This window comes from Schistocerca cancellata, chromosome 5, assembly GCF_023864275.1.
Source record: "Schistocerca cancellata isolate TAMUIC-IGC-003103 chromosome 5, iqSchCanc2.1, whole genome shotgun sequence".
In the NCBI taxonomy this organism is placed as follows: domain Eukaryota; kingdom Metazoa; phylum Arthropoda; class Insecta; order Orthoptera; family Acrididae; genus Schistocerca; species Schistocerca cancellata.
Genome location: NC_064630.1, coordinates 173,865,195 through 173,883,716, shown reverse-complemented (window position 1 = coordinate 173,883,716; position 18,522 = coordinate 173,865,195). Strand labels below are relative to the sequence as shown.

At 44.5% G+C, this 18,522-nt stretch overlaps 1 protein-coding gene across 11 annotated transcripts in view; it reads right to left on the bottom strand.

Moving 5' to 3' along the window:
* The window catches only part of LOC126189035 (protein bric-a-brac 1-like), a 1,796,149-nt gene that overhangs the window by 1,688,348 nt on the left and 89,279 nt on the right, over window positions 1-18,522 (bottom strand). The window lies entirely within an intron of this gene.

The following is an 18,522-nucleotide window of genomic DNA, read 5'->3' as shown; positions in this document are numbered from 1 at the left end:
ACAACACCGATTAGCTATGGCTCGCCGCGATAGGGAAGGCGTCAGCGCCGACTACAATGCGCAGATGATGAACGGCGGCCATCTACACCAGCGGACAGCCTATGCGGACGCCTATTTGTTATTGCTATTACTCATGTATACAAAGTCCTGGCACGCCCGTCAGCGTGCTCCCATTTTTATTAGCTTTAAATATTTGAGTGCTGGAGGAACAGCTGCAGACAAATCGAAAAAAAAAGGAGGGCGTTGGGGAGAAGGACCGGATTATTAAGACAGGACGAAGGTGAGTCTCTCTCTCTCTCTCTCTCTCTCTCTCACACACACACACACACACACACACACACACACACAGACAGCTACTTGGATAGGGGGGCGGGGCAGAGAGAGAGAGAGAGAGAGAGAGAGAGAGAGAGAGAGAGAGAGATCGGACAATTAATGTACTGCACTGCAATGTACACTTTTATATATACGGCTCGATAAACTGCAATGGCAGAAGTAATTTTTTAAATTACTTATTTACGTTCAGCCAACAGATCATAATGTAGACTGGAGGAAGAGCTGCAATGGAACGAATAGAGATGCTCTTCCTCATCAACCATACTCGGCAGCAGCCTTGTCGAGTGAACATTAACCGGTTATAGCAAGTGCACCAGTTTCAACGTGGGAAATTAATCACTAATGAAAGCGCTATTACAAAAGCTTGTCAGGGATTGCTCCGGTATGTCGGACACTTGTATGAAGGTGACGCTTTCGCGCTTTGTTAAACGAACCTGTGCCGAAACGTGCTGCTCTTCGTCAGATCTTCTCTATTACTCTATGAATCCTGCACAGTGAGGGTCTCAAACTGACTAGCGATACTGAAGTATGAATCGAACGAGGGTCTTTAAACTATCTGCATCTTGAGATGACTACACTTCCTGCAGATTCTTCCAGTGAATCTCAATCCAGCATTTGCTGTTTCTACGATTAGTTTTATGTAGTCAGTCCACTTTGAATCCCTTCACACGCAAACTCACATATATTTAATGGCTGTGAATGTAACCATGCAATAACTGGTTTTTCTGCATACATTTATACGCCATACCTGCTGATGGCATGGTACTAGTACGGCGAACATCATACCAGGCGATGTATCCCTCTCGTCAAGTGGTTACCGCTCAGTAGGTAGTACACGTGTTCTAGTGTGGGAGATGTTTACACGAGACGAGATGGAGCCCCTGATTTGTCATCGTCTCTCATCGAAGTACGATTGAGGAAGCTACTGATCAATGATGTAATGAGTTTGTACGCCTATAGCCACCGACTGGCAACTTGTACATCAGTAACACAATGTACCACTCTATGCTACCGGAACTGTGCTAGAATGCCTCGAGGAACGCTTCACAGATATAACGTGGTTTGTGCCGACCCGTAGGTCACCTGATTTAAGTCCTATTGGACACAACTGGATTATGAAATTACAGTGAAATCCAGACCATTAGCTGCTTACAGGCGTTCATAAATATCGACGGGGACAGCTGAAAATGTGTGCCCCGACCGGCACTCGAGCCCGGGATCTCCTGCTTACATGAAAGATGCTCTATCCGACTGGACCATCGAGGACACACAGGATAGTGCGACTGCAGAGACTTATCTCTGGCACGCTCTCAGTGAGACCCACATTTCAACTTGCTGTCCACACACTACATTTGTAGTGCCCCTGCCCACTATACTAATCTAGCAACATATCCATTACGAACATGTCCGAAAGAAGAGATACCATCTTCATACGACTGGATCAAGCCGAAGCAAGATGATAGTGTCTTGTTTCCAGCTCCGACTGACTGGCTGATCGGTCTCTTTCCCCGATGTTTTCCTCGTTTCAGGCCATGCCATGATGTGTCGCTGTACTTATCACGGCTACACGATAAAATGCCGGTGTCTGTAATTCAGTTGCGAAAGAGTAGTCCGCCAGAGATTGGTATCAATAGCGTCAACAACCCAACTTTCCCCAGAATTAGTAAGGCGTTCTGTCCTAACGACGTTCTGTCCTAACGACTCTTCTGAACTGATTTTTATATTTTATTTTGGCTGCATAAACTGAATTCAAAACCCTCACGTGTTGTCAGAGGTTGATCCTGAGGGAAGAGTACAAATACGTCACTCGTTCCCTGGGAGACCACGGTTGGACACAAGTTTATTTTATTGTGGTTTGTGTGAGCGTTGAAGGCATCGCTCTCGATACATAATTCATGGGGATGAAACCTGGACGATATGAGTTCCAACACGATACATTACTGTTGTACTGTGCATCCCAGTACGTACAATGAACAATTTTCAAATCTATGCAATGGAATGCTAACTAGCAATCTACGTCTCTATAGAGTATAGATACCTGCGAGTCTCTTGAAGTCATTTTCCTGTGTAGACTTATTTTATTTTGAAATGAACAATTCTTTTAATTATTTAGCAGTTAGCTCATTTGGTTCCCTTTGGCGTTATCACATCACACCACAATAAAAACTTACGTTTACAGCATGTTATATTCCACACAAACAGGAGTTTAGCAAAAAATATAGTAGATGCGTGCGAGTCTATCCCAGATGCGAAGTCTGTACGTAAATCGGGGAAAGTGCAACCATTATTCAGGCTTTGTCATTAGTGAAGCTGAAATCACACACATGAGGGATAGCTGTGCCTACACTGATGGGTGGAATGTAACTTTGTGATGTCTTCATAATGCCCAAGAGGCCGAATTAGCTAACCGCTAAATAACGAAATAAATTATTTACTTCAATTTAAATGGACAGCATAATAGGAAAATTACTTGCGTTAAGAATTACAGCTGCTGTGGACTCGTATACACAGGACTATATCTGCCCGTCTAATGAAGAACTGAATGTTTTCCAGTACGCTCCGCACGACTGGGAGTACAATGAAACATCTGGCAATAGCAATAGCAAGTCCGTGGATACGGGTTGAAGTGGATGGTAAGTTCGGTCCAGAGCTACCGATACGTTAGTGGGAATGGGGTCAACGTTTGAACCTTCGTTATTACCTGTGCAGCACAATCCTGTGACATCAGTTGTTATCACATTCTTCCTTCGACCTTTCTTGTAGTCACAAAGAACGCAAACTAGTTTCACATTTTGTTTTGTTCCGCAATGGCAGGAATACTCACGTGTCTTGAGGAATGCAAAAATATTGCATAAGAAATTAGGTAATGTTAAGTTAGGAACTCATTTCTTACTGTTCTAAGCTGCTTTGCAGAAATGATTGTGTGTGTTCTACGACATTGTTTACAACTGTACAGACTACAGTTGTTAAAGACGGCTGATTAAGAGTTAGCTTATGACTAGCTCCAATGCGAGAGGCTCGCCACCTTAGCCTACCACCTGTCAGCCGTCACTCTGCAGCCTTTACGCCCTGCCTTTATTTCTGCCAGACTGCTGGGGCTAGCGTGCAGAGCTCGTTACTTTCAAAGGCGAAGCGACTCCTGCTCTAGCGCTGCCCCGGCCCCTCCACAGAAACAACCGGCACGAGGAGAGCCGCGCCGCACCGCGCATGCGCACTTCGGGCACGCGATTTGTTTTGATTACGGCTCCCCCTCCAATGAATAATGGATGTATATTGCAATAGCGAGAGAGAGAGAGAGAGAGAGAGCACTGAGAGGGGGGGGGGGTGGCTAGCACGGTCGACGCCATGACTCACTGGGCAAATAACGCAAATATTCCACTCGGTTCGACCTCCTTGCGACTTTCCTTTGAAGTAGTCACTTGTCTTCTTGTTCCACAGCAGGAAACCACATCAAATAACCTCATATCCATTACGAACAAGGAATTCTTCAACCATCTAGCAACACCAATGTCGAAGAACTCAGTTTACTACAGCAGAAACGATGACAAATATACACACCGTATACGACTTCCGAGCGTGATCTGACAACCGCTTTTATCTATCGCAGACGAAAAGAGCTTACATTTTTATTATGTAACAAATCGGCTTCCTTTTCACTACATGCGATAGCCACTGTTTCGAGACCACGGTACATCTTATCGAATCGACAATCATCATCACAGCATTCACACCCCTATTCCTAACAGATTGTTAAGCCAGTGTGGTCATTATTTCTGGTATTTGGTTGCAGCATCTAACAGTGGCGTGAGATGACAAGCCTCGTCTGTATTTTACACATATTTTAAGTGGGTCTTAGGACTCAAGTGATAAGCAATTGTTTGTGCTCTTCGGCATGTTCATGTAAACGCGTGAAATAGCATTAAAAGCGTGATAAAAGTCTTATTCCCTTTTTACACCATGTCTATTTCCTTAGCATGACATCAGTCATTTTGTACTGTCTTCAACCAGACAGACCACAACATATCTCAGCCTGAACGCCGTTCGTCATCTACCTCCGCACGAAGAGGATGACAACAAATCCCACGTTACCTCGAATCTGACAGATTAAAGTAAATATCTTACGATCCACGTCGGGTTACAACAAACCAAAGAGCACAACATTTAACCAGCGGAGAGTACCTATTTTCCCACTGTTTGTACAGAGTGTTAACACAGTCATTAACCGGCAGTAGTTGCTACACGCCGGGAGCTTTCGGCCGCTAGTCATTTGTTTCTGGATGCAGCCACCATTACCTAGATGACATTGCTGTATGAGACAGTCATCACTGACTATTATGCTACTGTGTTGTACTACACACTATTTCGTACCGTTTCCTTTCGTGGTGGTAAGTGTATGTAAGTGCTGCAGTTAGGATCTTTATTACACATGTCAATTTCAGTCCCAATTACGAACAACATTTAGGCGATCTTTACCTCTGTGCGTGGCTTCTGCTTTCATGGAAGCATGAACCACAAGATAATGTGCATACTCTGCGGGAGGCTGGCGCGACTTTCTCCCCTTGCAGACAATGTGGTGCCCGGGCTTGCGATCCCTGCTCCACGCAAACTCCCTCTGATGACCATTCACAGCTTACAGTCAACACACTGTACACTTACAGCATTTTGTACGATCAGTTTTTTTCTGTTTCACATACGGAAACCGAAGTATCTTGAAATTAGACATAGTTACGGACCAAATAAAAGTCAGTGGGGAGCTTATGCTTTCATTGATGAACATTCCACCGCTTTCACAGTCTGACAAATAACCCTGAAAGGTGCATCAGCTGGATATACACTGATGGAAACAAACTGTAAAGCCTAAAAGTCATTAATGTAGAGTAATGAAATTTCGGGAATACATTTGTCTATGTAACATATTTCACTGCAAGATCACAGGTTAACGCAAGCGCGAAATAAGCCCCTGCAAATATGAACTGCTGGTAATTAATAATCGGTGTAATCGCCGCGATGTTGAATGCACGCATTGTGTTGTACAGGTTCCGGATGTCAGTTTGTGGAATGGAGTTCAATTGTACGCGAACGGTTAATGCTCGTTGCGGATGACGCTGAGTTGTCCCCTGCTCTTTTGGAGACAGATCTGGTGGCCGAGCAGGTCAATGCATCATGTCGACACTCTGTAGAGCATGTTGGATTACAACAGCGGCATGTGGGAGAGCGTTATCCTGTTGGAGAACACCCCTTGGAACGCTGTTCATGAATAGCAGCACAGCAACTCGAATCACCAGACTGACGCACAAATTTGCAGTCAGGATGCGTGAGATAACCATGAGAGTCCTCCTGCTTTTACAGGAAATCCTATCCCAGACCATAACTACTCCAGGTGTAAGTCTAGTGTGTGAAGCAGGCAGACAGGTTGGTTGCAGGCCCTCAACTGGCATGCTCCTAACCAACACACAACCATAACTGGCACTGGGACAGAACTGGTATCACCAGAAAACACAACAGACCTCCATTCCAACCTCCAATGGGCTCTCACATGACACCACTGAAGTCGCATACGGCGATGGTTTAGCATCACTGGGATGCACACTACAGTGAGTGTGGCTGGGAACTGTCCCTGAAGTAGCCGAATTCTAACAGTTCGTTGTTTAACTGTGGTTCCAACTGCTGCTTAAATAGCTGCTGCAGACGCAGTGTGGTGAACGACAGTCCTCCCCCTTGGCACTGTCACGTGGGCATCTGGGGCCTGGTCTTCTTGTGACCATACCTTCCTGTGACCACCGCCGCCAGCAATCATGTACAGTGGCTACATTCCTGCCAAGTCTTTCTGCAATATCGCAGGAACATCCAGCCCTCTTACACGAACTTGTTCCAACTAGCTGTGCTGTTAATAATGGCATCTTTGTCATCTTAAAGGCATTCTTGACTAACATCAGCTTACTACATCGAATCTCGAAGGTAACTAACGCTCATGAGTGTTACAGCGAGTATTTAAAGCAAAGCTGATTTGCATCCTCATAGTGGCACGAGTAGCGTCACTCTTAGGCGACTGAATTTGAATAGACGCCATTTTTCAGACGTAGAAACACACCTAATAACTTTAGTTTATCTCACACAACTCCTTGGTGTTGCGATTTTTTTCCGTCAGTGTACTTCAACTTACAGCAAGTGACTGTGAAATATCAAGTTTTCGATGTTTAATGGACGAAGAAGTGACACTAGGAGTAGATACATTTATTTCACCATCTTGCTGATTTCTTAATTAGGAAAAGTTACTGTGCAGCTTTATGCGAAATCCGACGTTATCATCCAAGGAAGTAAGTGGTTATCATAAGTGCGCCAGTGTTATTACTTTAAGTGTGCTGAATATTTTACATTGGAAATCAATCACCCTCCAACAGAAAATGTGTAGAAAAACACGACTTCGTCTACGTACATTAACCGGCGGAAGTCTGAAAGTTATTGCTTTCAGCAAAGAAACAGCTATTAGAAACACTTGTGAGGCATTGCACAGAACGCAGAGATCCAAGAAAATGGAATTGACGGGCAAACATTTCTTTGCGAAGGTGTACGACACAGAATGCCTCCTATATTCTTAGCATTGTCCCAGGTTTTATAAATATTACGTCAACGATACAACTCAGCATGTATCAGATGGTACTGCATGCAGTCCAAGCTCTGCAGCAGTAACTTAGCGCCAGTATTATTGTGGCATTGCATATATACAGTTTCCACTGGCGAAAGACGTCTTAAGTGGAGAACAGGAGAACAGCCTTCATCTTACAAGACAAATTTTGATGCGTTATATACATGAGAGGACGTCGAAAGCTGATTGGGACGAGGTACCTGGAGAAGCGCAGGTCAATGGCTCGCAGGCCACCAGTGACTGTTTTTACAACCTAGATGTCGAATGAGAAGGAACGCTGTTTATAGCGAAGTTGAAAAAGGCATTATTGCACACACAACGGGTAGAAAGCTGCTTTTTTTTTCTCTCTACGGATGCTGCAGATGCTACCTCAAAATGGAGTGACGACCCCTAGTTTTGGAACGGTTTGGAGGTGTGTGAGTCCACTGAACGCTGACTTCACAAGAACCAAATGTTTACGCAACATGGGAACTCCCATGATTGGTTAATATGAATAAACTAAAAATTAGACAGAGAAACTCGACTGTGCCGACGGGGGACCCACGTCACTGATTACAAATGGAAAAATAGTGCGATGCCCCTTTTCAGTGTTCAAAGTTGGGATGCACTTTACTGGTTAACTGCCCAAAGAAAACCCCCTGGAAGGGGAGCAGCGCTTTCTATGGAACATTTTTCCACCAGTTGGCGCTTCGAAGATCTGTAGCCAATCCAATCCAAATATTATAAAGAGCGAAAACGTGGAAATGAGTTTCGAAGATCTGTAGCCAATCCAATCCAAATAGTCTAAAGAGCGAAAACGCGGAAATGAGAGTTTTCCTTTTGGTGAACACTCGGTACCAAATTACTTCTTGTACAGAGCCATCGTTGCTTCACTTTTGAGTGTCTTGACCAGCACAACAGCTGTATCACGGGAGTTTGAGAGATTTCAAGGTGACCTGCACTTAGCCGTTGGTGAAGGTCAGTGGTCTGGCACCTCAGCCTCCACCTGCAATTTACTATGGTGCGATTGAGCCGCAAACACGAGACGATGCCTAGGGACATTTTAGCAGTTTTATAGATTTCTAATAACTTTACGCTTCACTTTGAAGACTTGCATTAGGATTCAGTTACCAGCTTGCTTTCAACTCTAACTACATGTTCAACACGTTCCCCTTGTAGTACTATCTGTGTTTTCTACTACTGTCACGATAATGATGACACAATTTCACCATTGCGATTTTTTCACTTTATTAGAATCTTACCTCAAACCCTTTAATCAAATGGGCCAAGGTTTTACTAAAATAAACTGAATTAATTGTGATTATTTTTTTATTTAATAGTCATTTGATTCCAATTCATTATTTTGGAGGGTGTTTAATTAACATTAATTAATGTAAGACACAGGGCCCAATTTCCTATCAGTTTTTGCAGATATATTCATCGAAAAACGATCAAAGCAACAGCAATTCGCAGCGTTATTTTGGAACCTAGTCTCCGATGACGACAGAAAAGCAGGTCCTCGATAATATGATTTCGTTTCTGTTATTAACATGCAAAAGTTCCCTAAGGTGATTGTGGATACTTCGATGTCTGTTGAGGTGGAAAATATTTGTCTGGCAAGTTACAACAAGCTGACATCACAACCAGTGAATCAATGATATTCCATTATAGCTCAAAGTGGGATAGAAATGATGTTCGCATGCTGGAAAACTCTTACTATAGCGAACGATATGCTTCCAGTTGATGTTGGGCCTGTCGAAGAAAGGGGAGCGGGAAAGGCTGTCTCGATGTGCAACAGAAGGAACTTTCAAATCCACATAAACACCCGGGTCGACCAGGATGAATTAGGCTGGGACCCAAAGGGTAACAGAAATTCAGGACTTTAATAACAACCCTGGAGGATGACAGACGAATAGCAGAGGAGTGCAGGAACTACACGAGGGACGACCACCAACCCAAAACACGAGTAAGGCTTTGAAGCAATGCGATTACTCATATGTAACCAATAGCAGAGACACAGCAGAGACCAATCATACCCCTTACCTATGGCTTTAATAAATGGAAATCTCCATCCCACAGTTGTTGATCATACCGCATTACGTGACCCGGCATTCCACGTGTTACAACCCTGACAGCGACGCTGATTCCGCCGGGGCGACAAGCCGCAGCGGCTCATACTGCTGACCGCCTCGCCTGTCCACCTCATGGACGACAATTGCTGACCAAGAACCGTATATTACTCGCGCTCCAAATATAAACCAGAACGCCGCTGTTTATAGTGAGGCACTGGATTTGCTATTCTAACGTCCTCATTAGTAATAAATACGCGGTCCCAGAAAGGGCGCCGAAACACAAACATGACACAGCCGCCACGCTCACCATTCCGGGGCCCGCTTTGCTTTGAATTCTAGCGTTTATTTGGAGTCTCCCTTCCCTGATTTAGCTCGCTGTACGAAAGCAATCTCACGAAGTCCAAGGACAAGCACGAATTAAAAAACTAAGGAAAAAATTGAGGACAGTTTTATGTGGGGATGAGGAATCAATATGGCAGCAACAGCAAAATCATACTACGTATTTTAATTGCAGCGCTACATTAAATATGGCATTTTTCCCCACGGGGAGAAGTCCAGAGATAACTTCAGAGTAAATAATATCTTACTGGATGGTGCAATAGTCTTGGCGTTATGCTGACCAATTACAATACTGAATATATCAATATTCATTGTGCATATTATTCCGGATTTTTGTACATCTTTCTTTACGCACAAAGGTATCAGAATTTGCTATTTTGCCTTGCCTTGAATACATAGCCACACAAATCCAAGCTGAGTCGTTGCGTCCCACTTTAGCTACTTCCATCATTTTCTGTCTTCGACCATGTAAGTCGCTTGATCTCATGAAGCCCAGATCTTTCCAGACTAATTCGTGTCACCTCAGCTTTGTCCTACCACGAAAGTGCTTCCTTGTGGCTTCCCTTCCTGCACGCGTTTTACTATCTCTTCTTCCCTTCTCCGTACATGTCTGTGCCACATCGAATTCCTTGCTTCTTATTACGGCTCACTATACAGTGCATAGATTTCAGTTTTTCTTATTTTGAAACTTTGAAGCTCAAACGTTGGTATAGAAATTTTTCTTAGCACGTTATATCCAACGGCATTAATTTTCTTCTCCATCTTCCTGTTCAGTGTCCACATCTTTGCGCCAAGTGTTAAAACAGGTTGCACCACTACCATATAAATACACGGCTTAGACAAAAATACGGAAACACGATGTCATATGCATGCTTGGACTTAAATCGAGATGCTAGCCAAGTCTGTAGGTTGCGCTGTTGTATCTGTGCAATGTCCTCAATATGTTCCAAGGGTCAGTCGTTGTAAGAACAGTGGTTTATGTAGTTGTGAGTGGATTATGTCGTAGGGAAGTCAACTAGAACTTGGTTAATTGTTGGTGCTCGTATTGGGGGGGGGGGGCGGTGGTGGTAGGGGGCGTGGGGAGGGGGGGAGGGAGGCTTCCGTAACCAAGGCAGCCCAACTGTTTGTTGTTTCAAGAGGTACTGTATCGAAAATTTATAGCGCTTACACGGAAAGCGAGAAAACGTCATATGGCTAGTCACAACGCTAGCTGGTTGATTTTGGGGAGGCGACCAAACAGCGAGGTCATCGGTCTCATGATCTAGGATGGCAGAAAGCAACACAAACAGCAGAGTCCAGTCACTGTGCAAACAAAGAGGGAAAAGGTGCATCAAAGCAATTGGAAGAGGAAAGAACAGGAGGGGGTGGGTGGAAACTGTCTCGACGCGCGACACACACACACACACACACACACACACACACACACACACACACACACACACACCATAATACCATTATCACGATACAACAGGGACAACACCAGGGGAAGAAATCACAAGAAAATGGAAACAAAATAACACAACAGACCAGACAAAAACGTAGGGAAAATGCGGGGAGAGACTGGCCACTGTGGAGGCGAGGTCAACGCTTTCATAAGCAACGCCTACGCTAACTAACAGACTAATTCCAAAGGAAGATTCAAGGACTTATACCTGAGAGTACAAACCATTTTCACAAAGAAAACCGAGAACAGACGTAAACATGCAACGGCCGTCTGATAAACCCAAGACAACGAAGGTGGGAGGGCATATTTAGTGCAAAGGGAAAAAAAGGCAGGGATCACGATGAGTGGAGCCCCGCAACTACAACGGAGGGGGGGGGGGGGGGCGACTATTGTGGAGTAATAAAACAATGGGTCAACCTAGCATGACCAATACGAAAACGGCAGAGGGTGCTAGATTCCAGCCGGAAGAGGCAGAGGTCAACTACAAAGGAGGGGGGGGGGGGGGGGGAGGGCGACTATTGTGGAGTAATAAAACAATGGGTCAACCTAGCATGACCAATACGAAAACGGCAGAGGGTGCTAGATTCCAGCCGGAAGAGGCAGAGGTAAGAACGCCACATGGTGGGAGTCTCCTTGACGGCGCGAATTTTATTAGACGAAGGGGTAGCCTCCCAAGAGCCAGCCCACGTTTGAGTAAAATTGGATTTCATGTAGAGTTGTAAATCTGCCCCGGAAGGATTATAGAGAACAGGGGGTACATGGTCGCCTCCCTGCCAGATAATCAGCGAGTTCATTGTCTAGGATACCTATGTGCCCAAGAATCCAAAGGAAATGAACCAAACACGCAGCATCAACAAGCTCTGAGAAGGTTGTGGGTGGCAGAGACCAAGGAGTGGTGGGAAAACCCCGAGCAATAGCCTGAAGGTCACTCATTGAGTCCATACATGACGAAACTCAGGCAAGGGAGGACTGTTAGGCATTTCCCACATGATTAGCAGGTTTAGAGCCTTCAGTGTACAAAACGATGGCATCCTGAAACTCTCGTAAGAGCATTTGGAACAAACAATGCAACACCGCTGGAGTGAAGGGGGCTTTTGGTCCTCAGAAAAGATCCATCCGAATCCTTGGGTGAGGGACTAACCAACGGTGGGGGTGGACGGTAGAGAATATGGGGAAGAGAACGAGGGGAGATGGAAGTTATGGTGGACAGAAATGAGGTGGAGCTCAACTGGTAGACCCACCTGAAGGCAGGCAATAGGCAGGCGACCGCCCAAAGCCATGATAAGACTAGAATAGGGAGGGTGAGCAGGGGAAGAGCAGATAATGGTGGCATAGGAAACCAGGAGCTGTAACTGCCAAATCAAAAAGGGAGAGAGAGACCTCAGCATCAACCAGAAGACTATCAACAGGGCTAGTGCGAAAGGCACCAGTGGTTAAACGGATAACATGATGGTGAACTGGATTCATGAGGAGTAACGTGGAAGGGCAACTGATCCATCAAATTGACAACCACAGTCCAGGTGGGACAGAACCAATGCGTAGTCAAGGCAGAGAAAGGTCGAACGATCCGCACCCCAAGAGGTATGGGCAAGGAAGTGAAGGACACTGAGTTTACAAGAATAGTCAACCTTCAAATGACGGATATGAGGCAACCAATTAGGCCTGTTGTCAAAAGGAAGAACCAACAAACGAAACTGGGGGACCATGGTCAGACACTGGGCATCAAGGTAGAGCTCCGGATCAGAATGGGTTGTAGTCCAGCGACAGAAATGCACCATCCTCGAATTAAGGGGAGAGAACCGAAAACCGTGCGAGAGTGTCTACGTGGAAGTGTACCGGAAGGCACCCTGCAGCTATTATTCTGCAGAGGCCACCAAGTGGGAGCTAGCCCAAAAACAGAAACCATCCACATACAGAGCATGGGCGACCACCAGTCCGGCAGAGGCCACAAATCCATTAATGGAGAATAGAAAAAGGACACTTAATACTGAGCCCTGTGGAACACCATTCTCATAGGTCCGCAGAGAGCTGAGAACAGTGACGACCCTGAGAACAGTGACGACCCTGACTCTGAGCGACCAGTGGGACAGGAACTGGCGAATAAAAATCGGGAGGGAGCTCCGAGGACTACACTCATGGATTGTGAGGAGAATGTGATAGCGCCAAGCCATGTTGTAGGCCTTACAAATATCAAAGAAAATTGTGGCAAGACGGCGGCGCTGAGGTAGTGCCTGCCGAACTGCAGTTTCCAATCGTTGCAGATGATCGATCGGAGACTGCCCCTCCCGAAAGCTGCTTTGGTAAGGACATAAAAGGTCTCGAGATTCGACCCAATTGAACTGATGAGGCACCATCTGTTTGAACAACTTGCAGGGAACACTGATCAAGCTGATGGGCTGGTGACTATCAAGGGATCTCAGATCCTTGCCAGGCCTAAGGACATTAACCACAATACCATCTCTCCATTGAGAGGGGAAAATGCCTTGGAGCCGAATATGGTTAAGGTGTTGAAGCAACTTGTTATGGATGGAATCAGGGGGGTTGGGTTGTTTGGGGGAAGAGACCAAACAGCGAGGTCATCGGTCTCATCGGATTAGGGAAGGATGGGGAAGGAAGTCGGCCGTGCCCTTTCAAAGGAACCATCCCAGCATTTGCCTGGAGCGATTTAGGGAAATCACGGAAAACCTAAATCAGGATGGCCGGACGCGGGATTGAACCGTCGTCCTCCCGAATGCGAGTCCAGTGTGCTACCACTGCGCCACCTCGCTCGGTGGAATCAGGGCCAGGAGCACAATCATGAGAAGAAGAGAGTGCCACAAGAAACTCCCATTCGGTAAAAAGTTCATTATAGGATTCCGCCTGAGAAGGTGTAAAACATAAGCACGAAGCTTCAGCTCACTGTTTCCAGAAGAGGAAGGCAGCCGATGCAATAGCAAAATAGATCGCCAGGTATTCCCTGAGGACTGATGGATCTGTACAAAGGCCACTTGTAAGGGCAAGACCTGGAATGGATGACTGCCACTGATAGTCTTGGAGGGTGCTGGGTGTAGCCCACACCTGTGACGAAGGAACAGAAGAACCAGTAGAGAAGGCAAAGCATTCCCAACAGATTTGTTTGCTCTGTTTGATTAAGTAACTGGCGTTGGCGTGAAGACATTTAAAGGTAATAAGACTGGTGGAGGATAGGTGCCATTTAAGATGTTGCAAGGCGCAACAACGATCACAGATAGCAGTGGAAATAGCTGTGCTACACCACGGAACAGGCCGATGGCGAACAGGACCCATCAAGCGGGAAACGGCAATGCCAGCAGCACGGATCATCTTATTGGACAGATCATGGACGACTTCTTCACTGCAATATGACAGTGAAAGTGGAAACAGGATCTGGGAGGTATATAGAGGCCAATCAGGACGATGGAAAGCCCAGCAGGGTAAACCGGTGGTTGGGAGGCGGGAAGGGAACGAGAGAATCAATGGAAAGTTGTCACTATCACAGAGGTCACTGCGTAGTGACTGGTGTAAGAAAGGAAGAGGGTGAGGGGAAGAAAGCTAAAGATCAGTGGAAGAGAAAGTGCCATAGCAGTACTAAGATTGGTAGGGGAACCATCAAATAAGAAGGCACGGGTCATGGTTCGCAAGAGACTGATCAACGAGGAGCCCCCAACGAGATGAAGAAGAACTGTCCCATGATGGGCATTAAAATCCTCAAGGAGAAGGAAGGGAGGGGGGAGTTTCTCAAGGAGGACAGATAGGGCAGCAGATTTAGGTGGCCTATCAGGAGGAAGATAGAGATTGCAAACTATGATGACAGTGGACCTGAAACAATACCCATATGGATCAATGTGCAGACGCCAACAGAAGCCCTAAAAGGGCTGACCCCGTTCCGACTGAAATCAAAAAACCCAAGAAGGGATGGTGAGTGGGAATAAGTAAAATGAAATTCCTGGAGAACGACACTAGCTGCCGAGTAAAAGGCAATAAGAGATTACAACTCAGGCACGTGACAGTAGTAGCCATTATAGTTCTCTTGAATGATCTTAGAGTGGGTAGTCAAATGGGCAGCAAACGAGTAGAAGAAAATCACCCCACAGGATGATCATCCATCACCAACGACAATGGGGTGACATCCATAAATAAGATGCCAGACTCAGGTTGCGAGAGCTGAGACGGCACCTCCAGGGCCTTGTTCTGGGACTTATCTCTCTTCTTATACTCTTTTGTCAGTTGAGGAGGGCAGTGCAAAGAGGGAGAGCTGGCTTCTGCAAGATCCAGAACCGAGAAAGAGAGCAGGTGACCTTGGGGCACAAAGACTGTGCGTCCCATGGCTGAGTTGTGGTAGTCAGAAGGAGGGGTCCCCTTGAGGGACACCATCACCGGCAGGTGCCGGCCGAGGAGGGGAACTGGCACCCAAACAGAAGGATGTGGGAACCGCATGTCGAGATGAAATCTCCCAACTTTACTCCTGTTGCCGCGCGGGATTAGCCGAGCGGTCTAAGGCGCTGCAGTCATGGACTGTACGGCTGGTCCCGGTGGAGGTTCGAGTCCTCCCTCGGGCATTCGGGCATGTGTGTGTGTGTGTGTGTGTGTGTGTGTGTCCTTAGGATAATTTAGGTTAAGTATACGTACGTTTCTTAAATGCACATTCTAGTCAGCCTGATGAATTTCTAAGGTCTTCCTCGCTCTTCCATATGAAACGGTTAGTTTTCAAGTCCCATAAGTCGCTCTTTCTGACAATTCAATTTTATGTGACAGAATGAAAATTGAAGGGTAGATGTCATTATGTGTAGAAACCGCCTAAGTGTGCTGTGTACAATGGCCCTGCAAATACCGTAAACATTTGCTTCTGATTTGAAAATCCAGAAGTGACTGTCTTGCGATGTTTCTCAATGTAAAAGTGTTTTACAGTTCGAGTGTTTTGTTGGCATAAGCTGTTCCTAATGAGAATTTCACTAAGCGCAGGAAGCACACTGTTTTGTGTTTGTTCTAGAAGCATCTCTGATTGTTTAAACAGTGCAAGCATATCTTCTTCTGGGGGTAATTAAGTTAGAGTCAAGAAGAAAACAAGGAACATAAATTTAACACATTGAGCACAGCGAAACTCCATATGTAGGCTACAATAAGAAAGTGCATCCACGAAGTTGGAATGTTATTTGCATGTAAGTTTTCTATTTGATCTGTTACTTACTTACTAGTGACACATGACTCAATCATAAATGACGTACTTCCAGCTCTTTGTTTCTAATGTTGGAAATGTTGAAAGATAATTCGTTTAGTATCCACTATAAACAATGAGGCCATTACCGATTTGTTCTTAATATCAAGCGACACGAAATGTGATAGGGTTACTAATGCACCCAGAAATAATAAACTCACGACAAATGTTGTAGAAGGTTTTGATATTGTTGCTTATTAAAACCTGGTGGCTTCCCTTAGTCAAGAAAACTGCCCTACCCGTTGAATGCCACGGTAGAGCAGTGCCTCGAGGTGAGAAAATATCGCAATATAATAATTTTGCTCACTCGAGAAAGCGTTTCGGTCTAAACAAGGGCAGCTAATTGATTAATGACCTTGTACGCCACACGTTCCGACTTCTAAACTGTGATCCTAGCACCATTACGATGCCAGACAAGAAAGAATATAATTCAGTAACCTTCCAGATGATATTAAGAAACTGAATGTCCTAGAAAGTTAGACGGATACCTGCCTGATGACCAGAAAATTAAACATTTTTAGTATACTATCTATAACCGGAGTACCACTATAAGGAGCGAATTGGGAATTTTTATTTTCATTTAAGAAGCAAGTTCCATGTATCATTATGTTTTAAAATGTGTTGTTGTTGTTGTTGCTGCTGCTGCTGCTGCTGCTGTGAAAATTAAGTGCAGTTTATTGGCACTGTAAATATTAACTACTTTTTAATACTCAAATAAAGAAGATACACTCACCAATAAATCATATGAGTATGAATTTCGTTCTTTTCTTAAAAAAAAATTTTTCGTTCATTAACTTTTAAAATCCCGGGTTTTAAGCTATCTACTTGGAAATTCAATTAGAAATTAAAGTTAGTATCATACTTCCCTGATGTCCTTCAGGAAGTATTAAAACTCAGAGGCAAAACAGTTTACAAATAGCTTCTAGATTATTCAGCAACCAGGTTTTCTATTTTCTCACAAGTTTACTTATGGGGTTTAAAAAATAACCATTCATATGGTTTCCTGCTGTATCAATATAGGCTTTCTTGAAGTATATTAATAGACAATATTTCTTCTTACCATATTTCCGCATCTTTTCAGTCACTTTTCTACTTAGGAATATATGGCCTGTCGTTGAAAGATTCTTCCAAAACCCTGTCTGGATTCTGTTCTATATTTTTCTCCATATAGAGTTGTGAGCTTTTAACATTTATAAGAGAATACGTGGGAAGATCTTGTATGTGCTGACGGTAATGATACTGCGCTAATCAAACCATCTTATACTCATTTAATATTTGCGAGCATTTACACAAACCAAAAGAAAACATAAAACTGATTAGATATGTAGAACACACTGCTCGTAGCTACGCGTCACGAACTGTATATCCAATATGAACAAAATCTTCGGTTGGTGAACTAAGACCTCAGTTCTCAAAGGCCGCGACGCAAAATACAAAGTAACATCGTCCCTCAAATTACGATGGAGTGTTCACGGAACGGAAATAATAATTAGAAAGACAAATCAAGTTAGAGACAATTTTAAATGTATTTCTGTGCCGAAATATGGACGAGAAAATGTAACAGAGTTATCAAAGCTTTCTATATAATCCAACAAAACCAATATTTCACCAATCGAACTCAATTAAAACAGAGAAGGCTCTACTTTGAGTTTTTATTTCATGCACAGTAGAACTTGGCACGCCGCATTGTCAGCGAGAAAGCCGGATCGCAATCTAAATCAAATCAAAGTTTGGATTCAATTGTGAACCCCAAAATTTCGAATAAGGTTTTTTACGTTATTTCCTTTTCATCTGAAAGGGAAACGATATTATACTTATACGCAGTGGTAAGTGAGGCGATGAGCATTTAAATGAACGCCACGCAGTCCTCCTACACTATCCTTTATGTGGCTACGAAATTGAGTTTCGCCGGCAGCTATGCAAGGGAAACAGAAACGTCGACGAAAAATTCAAACCATATTATCGGGAGGTATTTTTTAATTTTTATACTAGAGGCGAGATTTCCGAAGAAATCATACGTGTACCGAGAGAGGTCTTATATATCTCCTGTAGATGAGCAGATGTGCTTGAGCATTTGCCGGAGGTAAAAAATGAGACCTTCATTAAATAAGGAATTGTTGAGGAGGAAAAAGTGGACTACAACACGGTGGCTGCGTTGTGAAACATCATACACACTATTAACTGTGACTACACAGTCTGCTGCTACGGCCAGACAGAGGTACAGTTTTATTTGTATCAAATCGCATGATGCTACATCTTAATGAGGTACTATCTATCTCGTTATGTGTGCATAAAGATAAAAACACGACAAATGAAATGCACATTACGACTAATTACGAGTAGAATCGAGAAGACCGAAAGAGAGTGATCGCACAGCTCAGGACATCAGACGAGAAGAGTAGGGTCCGAGAGTTCACAGCAGGCCATTCTGCTCTAGACTTCCAGTACTTTCCTTACCTCGGTTCAGAGCATCTTAGTCACGCCATGGATGATTATT